The sequence below is a fragment of the Tachyglossus aculeatus genome, chromosome 7 (genome assembly GCF_015852505.1).
Source record: "Tachyglossus aculeatus isolate mTacAcu1 chromosome 7, mTacAcu1.pri, whole genome shotgun sequence".
NCBI lineage: Eukaryota > Metazoa > Chordata > Mammalia > Monotremata > Tachyglossidae > Tachyglossus > Tachyglossus aculeatus.
Genome location: NC_052072.1, coordinates 22925438 through 22935187, shown reverse-complemented (window position 1 = coordinate 22935187; position 9750 = coordinate 22925438). Strand labels below are relative to the sequence as shown.

The 9750-nt window shown below is 51.1% G+C and overlaps 1 long non-coding RNA gene across 1 annotated transcript; it reads right to left on the bottom strand.

Moving 5' to 3' along the window:
* Positions 1–1429: 1429 nt before the first annotated feature.
* Positions 1430–7441, bottom strand: LOC119930667. The gene is made up of 3 exons (XR_005451850.1): positions 6809–7441; positions 6214–6448; positions 1430–1835 (listed from the first exon to the last, which is right to left on the bottom strand). It is a non-coding gene; the product is annotated as an uncharacterized LOC119930667 (long non-coding RNA).
* Positions 7442–9750: the final 2309 nt, after the last annotated feature.

Below are 9750 nucleotides of genomic sequence, written 5' to 3'. Positions count from 1 at the left end.
CTCCTCCTCTTACACGCTCATTCTCTCCGTTCTTTCTCTCCCTTTCAGTCTCCCTATGTCTCTCCTTCTCTCCTCTCACTCTACATGCCCCTCCCTCCAGCCCCAGAATTCCGAACTCCAAAGTTTAATGTCTAGAGGCAGGCTAACTCCCAAAAGCTAAGAGCTCAGAGAACGGTCTGATCATTCCGTAGGTGTGCTGGCTCCTTCTGCAGAATTGCTTTGCCAAGGACCTTTCATTAACTCATTAAACCTGCCTCTGAAAGAAGAGAGGCAGCTATAGTGCGGGCACAGAGTTCCACCTTTTAACCAAATGGGAACTGCCCTCACATGCCCTCTGTTCCTCCCTCCCTCCTCCCCTTCCCTCCCTCCCTGCACAGGACAGATTAAAGGCCAGGCTGGTCTGCCCATCCTCTCTGTGTTTCAGTCCCCCAGCAGTGACACGTATGCCTGGGCCAGCCGACGTCTCCTCTCTCGCCGGATGAGAGCAGACGTGCGAGATAACACACATCACTCTGGTGTCGTCTCTGGTTCAGAGAGCCAGGCGGATTAGAGCGTGGATATAGAACATGCCGAGACCCACTTTAGTGGTGAGGCATAATGGCCACTTCCCCAAACGGGCAAACCCACCGGCACCAAGCAGGGGCATTCCGAGATCTGGAGGGAGGCGGGGTCAAAGAGGCTGAAGAAGAAACCTGTCCAGTCTGAGTTCAGAGGGGAAAGAGGGCACAGAATTTTCCTCCAGGGAAAACTGAGAGAAGATAAGCAAAAGGACCCACGCACAAGTTACAGGAGGCATGAGGGTCAAAAATCAAAGTTTCTGAGCTTTCTTCCCTCTCCTGTGTGACTTTCCTTCCTCCCCCTCTCCTTCCTGCCTTACTTCCTTCCCCTCCCCACAGCACCTGTAGTATGTATACGTATATATGTTTGTACATATTACTCTATTTATTTATTTTATTTGTACATATTTATTCTATTTGTTTTATTTTGTTAATATGTTTTGTTTTGCTCTCTGTCTCCCCCTTCTAGACTGTGAGCCCACTGTTGGGTAGGGACTGTCTCTATATGTTGCCAACTTGGACTTCCCAAGTGCTTAGTACAGTGCTCTGCACACAGTAAGCACTCAATAAATATGATTGATTGATCTGTGTGACTTTCCTTCCTCTCCCCCTCCTTCCTGCCTTACTTCCTTCCCCTCCCCACAACACCTGCATATATGTTTGTACGTATTACTCTATTTATTTTATTTGTACATATTTATTCTATTTGTTTTATTTTGTTAATATGTTTTGTTTTGCTCTCTGTCTCCCCCTTCTAGACTGTGAGCCCACTGTTGGGTAGGGACCGTCTCTATATGTTGCCGATTTGGACTTCCCAAGCGCTTAGTACAGTGCTCTGCACACAGTAAGCGCTCAATAAATACAATTGATTGATTGATCCTTGGGCCTGTTTTTAGAGTCAGACAACTGAAGTCCTCTCTGCTGGCCAAACTGAAGGGGTTAAGAGGAAGCAGGCAAAGTGGCTTCTGGACAGGTTAAGGAATGCCTGAACCCTGGCCACTGGTGACCCTTGACCTCAGAGTGCAAGATGGCTCATCAGGCTTCCAGGTTTCATTCACCCCCCACTATGTCACCATGCTACCCCAAGGCATGAAATCTCCTTTTTACTACCTCCTCCCCAAGCCACAGCAGTTCCAGGGAGGACCACCTGGGCTCTCCGAACAGACCAGAACCAGGACCCACCTCTTCTGCTTGCGGGAAGAATTAGCAAGAAATTCGGGATGGACGTGCAGACACAGCCCCTCTCAGCGACCTCACTGCGGGCCCGGCCCAGGAAACCTGTTGAAGAAATAATAATTACTATTATTCGATTCAGCATGTACCATGTTCCAAAACACCGTATCCAGCGCCAAAATAGATATGAGGTAATCAGATGGAACTCAGAGTTTAAAAGGGAGATCAAGGGTCTTATCTCTATTTTACAGATGAGGAAACTGAGGCCCAGGGGCGTTAACTGACCTCCCCGAGGCCACCCATAGTAGGTCGGTGGCAGAACTGGAACTAGAGCCCAGGTCTCCAGGCTCCCAGGCCCCTTTTTTATGGTATTTGTTAAATTTGTTAAGTTTGCTAAGCACTGGAGAAGATACAACATCTCGTTGTTAGGTAGGGACCATCTCTTTATGTTGCTTATTTGTACTTCCCAAGCGCTTAGTACAGTGCTCTTGCTCAATAAATATGATTGAATGAATGAATAATCAGGTTGGATACAGTCCCTGTCCCATATAGGGCTCAACAGTCTGAATTTCCATTTTACAGATGAGGAAACTGAGGCCCAGAGGAGTTAGGTGACTTGTCCAAGGTCACCCAGCAGAAAAGTGGCAGAGCCGAGATTAGAACACAGGTCCTCTGACTTCCAGGCCTACGCTCTATCCATTACACCACACTGCTTCCTGTGACACTTGCATTAATTGGGGATTAAGACTTTGAGTCCTATGTGGGACAGGAACTCTGTCCAACCTCATTATCTTATATCTTCCACAGTGCTTAGTACAGTGCCTGGAACACAGTAAGCACTTAAACACCTTAAAAAGTGCTTAGTACAGTGCTCTGCATGTGGTATGGCCTCAATACCTTGAATGGCCTTGAAGCAGTGTGGCTCAGTGGAAAGAGCCCAGGCTTTGGAGTCAGAGATCATGGGTACAAATTCCGGCTCTGCCACTTGTCATCTGTGTGACTTTGGGCAAGTCACTTCACTTCTCTGGGCCTCAGTTACCTCATCTGTAAAATGGAGATTAAGACTGTAAGCCCCCCGTGGGACAACCTGATCACCTTGTAACCTCCCCAGTGCTTAGAACAGGGCTTTGCACATAGTAAGTGCTTAATAAATACCATTATTATTATTAATAATAAATATGATTGAAGAAGAAGATGACATTTGAGAGGTTCAATACAATGGAGTTGGTAGACACCTTCTTGCTCACACGGAGCTGGTTAAGGTGACACCCCAAGGATGAGGAAAAGGGAGAGAAGGAAGAGAATGAGGGGAAAGAATGCAGGTGGGGTGGGGGGGGGGAGAGGGAGGGTACAGCAGTTTGTCTGACAGCTGCTCAAGAGAGTGGTCCTGAGGTTCCAGCTGCTCCCCCCTGGAGCCTGAAAGCACCTCTCTTGGTCAACTACCCCATCCTATTTATGCTTTTGGAGCTGGGCTCTGCCCAACCAGGTCTCCAAGCACCAAACAGTTGCACAAGGACAGTGACAATGAACTGATCGGTCTGAAGGAGTAAGTCCTAGCGGAGGGGAGAAACCTCTTCCCCCCAACCCCACACCTCCGGCGTGAACAGGCAGCGGAAACGCAGGAGGGTAGGCCCCTGATGCTCTGAAGAAAGGACAGCATCAACAGTGGGAGTTCTGAGATTCGGAGAGAGGCAGGGTTGCAGTGGGGAAAGAAGGATACTGTCCACCGGGCTCACATTCTGCTAAATGCTAAGCTGAAGGACACTAGTGGCATTGAGAGCCCATGAGGCATCACTCATTCGTTCATCGTCCCTGGAGATCAGAGGAGTCTGGAGGGAGAAAGCTGACTGTGGGGGCTGAGCAGGCAGCAGATCCGATCAATCAGTGGTATTTATTGAGCACTTACTGTGTGCAAAGCACTGTACTAAGCACTTGGGAGTGTGCAATAAAGCAACAATCAGTGAAAGTACTAAGCATCTACTGTGTACCAAGCACCGTAGAGGCACCTGAGGAATAATAATTATAGTCATCGTCATCGCTGTGATATTTATCAAGCACTTTCTATGTGCCAAGCACTGTCCAAAGCACAGGATTAGACACCAGATCAGATACAGTCCCTGTCCCACATGAGGCTCGCAGCCTAAGGGGGAGGAACAGGTATTTTACTTTCAGTTTCCTCATCTGTAAAATGGGGATAAATGACTCGCTCAAGGTCACACAGCAGGGCAGGGGCAGAGCCAGGACTGGAACCAGGTTTCTCGACTCCCAGTCCTATGCTCTAAAGGAAACTTCAAGAGAAATTAAAAGCACAGTTCCCGCCCTTGGAGAGTTTACTTAAGAGGACATCCGCCCAGTGGCAGTAGTAGTAGTGGTAGTGATTGAGCACTATCAGTGTACTGTACTAGGGCAGTGTTCTGTACTAGGAATTTAGGAAGTATAGAATAAAGAAGCAACACAATTCTTATCTACAAGAACCTTCCACTTTAACTAGGGAGATTATGCTGCTTAGAAAGGCCCATAGAAAAGAGTGGAGAAAAGCAAGATCGAATCTCACTAATGTCCGTCTCCCCCCTCTAGACTGTAAGCTTGTGGGCAGGGAGTGTGTCGGTAATATTGTGGTATTGTACTCTCCCAACCGCTTAGTATAGTGCTCTGCACACAGTGAGCACTCAATAAACACGATTGATTGATTGACTGATTAACCTGGGCTCCACAGAGGTAAGAAAGTCTGAACCAGTCAATATTTTGGGTAATTCGTCCTCAATGGGTCAGCTATTGGAGTCTCTAGAACAGAACTGTTTGCTAGGTGGGCAGGATTGCCGGCAGATGCAGGTTTCCTGGCTTCCTCTGGGGGCTGTGCCCTTTCCAGTCCTGGAAGCTCATCCTTTTAGACTGTATAAACTCGTTATGGGGGGAAGTGTCTGCTAATTCTGTTGCCCTGAACTCTCCCAAGCACTTAGTACAGTACTCTGACATATTAAGCACTCAATAAATACCACGGATTGAACGGATCTGCTGCCTGCTCAGCCCCGACAGGCAATTCACCTTTCTCCCTCCAGACTCCTCTGATCTCCAGGGACCACACCAAACCCCAGGGAGTAGAGAAAGGCCAGAGTTGCTGGGGGAACATGAGGTCTTGGCAATCGGGTTATCTGGAGGGGGGAGGGACTGGTGATTTCTTGGATAGCTGCTGCCCATTTGCCCCCTCCCCCCCACCAACTGCTTCTGCTGCCCAGGGACCCAGCTCCTTAGCCAATTCTCTCTCAGCTCTACAAACCAGCCAGGTTAAGGGCATTCTCCCAACTCTACGCCTGAAGGGAATGCGCTTATGTACATATCTGTAATTTATTTATTTGTATTTAATGTCTGTCTCCCCCTCTAGCTGGTAAGCTTGTTATGGGCAGGAAATGTGTCTGTTTATTGTTATATTTTACTCTCCCAAGCGCTTAGTACAGTGCTCTGAACACAGTAAGCACTCAATAAATACGACTGACTGATAGAGAAAATCCTGAACTTTTTCTAGATGGAGTGAATGCCCACCTAGCTCCATGCCTCCTTGGCCCCAGCCCTTTAACCAGCTTGCTCAAACTGGAGGGTGTTTTGCCTCGTTGTGCTTTGCCCGGGGCTTGGCACATAGTAAGTGCTAGAAAAATACCATAATTGATTCACTGAAGTTGGAATAGATGGGTCCCACCTGTGAGGAGCTGTCCACCCTCAGGGGCATTCCGTGGGGCTGGTAAGGAGTGGGGTAGAGTCATTGGGGTGGTAGTGGGAACTCCTTACTACTGGGTTTAAAGCACTCAATTACCTTGCTCCCTCCTCCCTCACCTCGCTGCTCTCCTACTACAACTCAGACTGCACACTTGGGTCCTCTAAAGCCAGCCTACTCACTATACCTCGATCTCGTCTATCTTGCTGCTGACCTCTCGCCCAAGTGCTGCCTCTGGCCTGGAACGCCCTCCCTCCTCAAATCCGACAGACAATCTCTTGCCACCTTCAAAGCCTTATTAAAGCCACATCTCCTCCCAGAGTTCATCCCTGACTAAGCCCTCCTTTCCTCTTCTCCCACTCCCTTCCGTACCGCCCTGACTTGCTCCCTTAATTCATCCACCCTCCCAGCCCAACAGCACTTACGTACACATCTGTAATTTTATTTATTTATGGTACTGTCTGTCTCCCCTTCTGGACTGTAAACTCGTGGTGGGCAGGGAATGTGCCTGCCATATTGCACTCTCCTAAGCAATTGGTAGAGTGTTCTGCACACAGTAAGTGCTGGATGAATACTATTGATTGATTGACTCACTCTCCCCTGGGAAGCAGTATGGCCTAGTGGAAATAGAATGAGCCTGGAAGTCAGGGGACCAGGGCTTTCATCCCACTAAACTGAAACTCAGATGGGCTGGATTCACATTCACCCATCACCCCAGATTAAGCTCCAACTTCTCCCGTGCTTATGGCCTTCACCCTCCCCTCGCCAGCTCACCGGGGAAGATCTGAAGAGACATCGGCCAATTCGGTCTTGCAGTCGGCTTCCAATCTGAGGAGTCACCTTCCCTAAGGAAGTGGAAATGGTGTCTTCGCTCCTTTCGCCCGACTCACAAGTCCAGCTGGCTTTCTGGTCCCACTTAGCTCTGCCGCCCAAAATTGGGAAAGGGCTGGCCCTCGACCAATCCAGCCTGGCCGAGGGTTAAAAGATAATGGACTCTCTGGAGATCTTGCTGAGATTTGGGGAAGGAAGGGGAATAATTCAGAGAAGGAACAAACCTAATGTCAGTGGACCCCTCACCAAGGACCCCAGTGCTGCCATGCCGGCTAATCCTTCCCTTCCTGCTTTCCTCCCTTCCACCAAAACCACCCTGGATTCTCAGCAGGGAGATAGATGCTGTAACTGACAGGCAGAAGGGAGGATGAGCATCGGCAAATTGGCAAACAAGCAAATCGGGCTTTCCATTCTGGTATTTATTCTGGCTATCCAAGCCCTGAGGGTACCCCAACATTTATCTGACACATTCCCCAGCCCCCAGCCCCTCTGCCCAGCCCAGGCTCATATCCCTCCATGACTGAGCTGAGAGACTCACCCAGATGACCAAATTCAGCTCCAATAGGACAGCACCTCAGGGGAGTCTGGGCCCAGCTGGCAAAGAGGAAGTGAACGATGGAGAGGAGAATTCTCCAGGGCTCAATCAGGATGGCACCTAAAGGGCAAATGTTCTTGACAGAACAGAAGTGGGGGGAGAAAAGGTGTGGGGTTTCGGGAGGAAATGATGCCTGAAACTGTCCTCCCGAGCGTCCTGCAACACAAACTACTCAGAGTCCCCGGTAGGGTCTGGTTTACAGCACCACATTTCTCAAGGGTTGCAGAGACTGGGGAGGCATAAAAGCAACCAAAATGATTCCAGATATGGAATATATGTCTTAGTAGGAAAACTGAAAGGAATTGGGGTTTAGCCTGGAGGAGAGATGGCTGAGGGGATATAGGAAAACAGCTGTGAGTCTTTGAAGGTTGCTTGTTCTCTATGTCCAGGGCCATTCTTAGGAGAGGCTAGATCAGGGCAAGGCAAGCGGCAGGGCTGATGTAAGGCCAAATCGGCCGATGTCTCTCTGGATCTCCCCGGTGGGCTGGGGTGGGGAGGGATGACGACCAGGGGAGAAGGAGGAAAGGAGCAATTTCTCTGCGGAAAAATTATGCCTTCATCAAAATGTTCTGCTCTTTAAATCTCTCCTCGCTCCCCCAGCCTGCATGCCGTGCCCTGGGTGTGTCCTCCACCCCCCACCCCCCAAAGGGGGCTTTGGCTATCTCCCCAGAGGAAATGGTTTCAAACTGCAGCAAGAGAGAGTTCAGTTAGGCACGAGCAAGATCTTCCAGATGTCTGGGTTGTGGGGGGGCTGGGGGGGATATCTGGAGATGTCAAAAAGGCCTTGCTCGGTCTTGGGCAGTTGGGCAAGGGGCTGGGCCAGTGACTCCCAAGTCCCTTTTCACTCCGGATCTCCAGTTTCCCCTGGGCTGGAAGGAGAAAGACGGCCTTTACTAGTGTTGTGAGCTGCAGGGGAAGAAGGGTGAAGAGCAGGATTGAACCGAAAACGCATCTGCGCCCTTACGTCCTGGAAGGGGAGGGAGGCTGGAGGTGGGCCAGACAATGAGGCCCAGTGGTCCCTCTTTCCCAACAATCCTTGCCTGATGGTTCTCCCTCCATCCCAGCTCCCTTCCTCCTCTCAGTCCTCCTTTCTCATCACCGGTATTTGCTGAGGGCCCACAGCCCGGGCTGGGCACTTTCTGGTACTTTCGAGCACTGCCCCTCAAGGCCACACAGCAGACGAGCGGCAGAGCTGGGATTATAACTCAGGTCCTCTGACGCCCAGGCTGGTGCTCTTTCCGCAAGGCTCCACTGCTTCTCAGCTTGCCGCAGATGGGTGCAATGGCAATGCTTCCCAGGGAACCCTCCCCCCGCCCAAAAACCCGCCACACACCTCCAATGCGGAGCTGGCACAGCAAGAACCGAGAAGCCACAGATCCTGGCACCCGCATTAACACCTGAGTTGTGGCGTGTCCGAGGAAAGGAGGGCTATCATTTCTGTCAGACCACAGGGCGAAGCCCATGGTGCCATGCTGGGGGGACCTGGAGGAACGTGGACGAGAGGACGGTAATCAGGAATCTGGGGTTCCCCCTCTTTCCTTTCTCTACCTTCTTCCTGGCCGTCACATTCTTGGCCAAAGTTCCCGGTTCTCCCCGCATGCGGAATTTGTGACGGGAGGAGTCCCACCAGCACTGCTCCTTCACCAAGGCAGATTTTGTCATTTGCGTACGAACAGCTCCAAGGAGGGCACCTCGGACCGAGAATCCAAGACAGGCACAAAGTAGCAGCATCTGTCCCCAAATCCAGCTCCCACTGTAACTCTGGAGCCCTTTGGGTACCGGTGAGTAAGCCTTTCATTCCTTCCCAGCCACGTCTGCTCGGCTCGTTAGGCCCCGGATGTTATGCTGAAGAATATGGAAGGCAAACTGTTCCTCGGGTGATAGGATAAATAGGCCGGAGCAGAACTTGGGCTACCTGACTGGGTGCAGTGCCCTCCCGACGATGGCACAGCAAGAAAGTTAGGTGGGGGCCAGAAGGCCGAGATCTGGTGACAAATCAGGGAGGAGACGGCTCCAAGGAGAGGAAAGCTCCCAAGGCTAATTCCCAGCCATCCCGGGCCCCACGGCAGAAGCGGAACCTCCATTTCCATATGTTCTGGGGCTATGGGAGTTTGCGTTTAATGCTTATGCTGTCCCAGTTACCTCTCGCCATTCTATCAATCATAAAAGCGGTGGCATTTAAGTGCTTACTATCTGCCAAACACTCTGCTAAGTGCTGCAGCTGAAACGGGATAACTGGGGGGTCCCTGTCCCACATGGAGTCACAGCCTAGAGGGGAGGGAAGACAGTTACTGAATCCCCATTTTACAGGTGAGGAAACTGAGGCTCAGAGAAGTTAAGTGACCTACCCAAGGTCGCACAGCAGGCAGATGGCAGAGCTGGGATTAGAACCCAGGTCCCCGGACTCCCAGGCCTGTGCCGCTTCCACAGAGGAGGGCCCGCCCTCTTCTTAGCCAGACCTTTTCCTGGGAGCTTTCTCTTCAAAGCCTCCAGCCCACCCCCACACCAGGGAAAAGGAAAATTTCTGGGTTGTCCCTCTCCCCATGGAGGAGGCAGCCACGGCTCTGTTTCAGACTGCCCTTGTCCCTGAATCCATTGCCCTGGGCCTGCTAGCCTGGCAGCCCCGTGCATTGCACCGCATGCCAGCGCAATGACGAGAGCGGACATGTGCCAACAGGGCACCCGGGGCAGTCAGGGCGGTGGCGGCACTGCAGCCTTCCCTTATCTGCGCGGGCACCAGGAGCCTAGGATTTTTCCTCCCCAAACCAGATCTGGCCACCAGCGGCTAAAACCTGAACAAGCGAAGGAAAGTCGCCTTGCCAGTGAGTCCCCATCCCCTGGCTCCACCTCCCAAAAGTTTGTCAGGCTCTGCGATACTGTTCGAC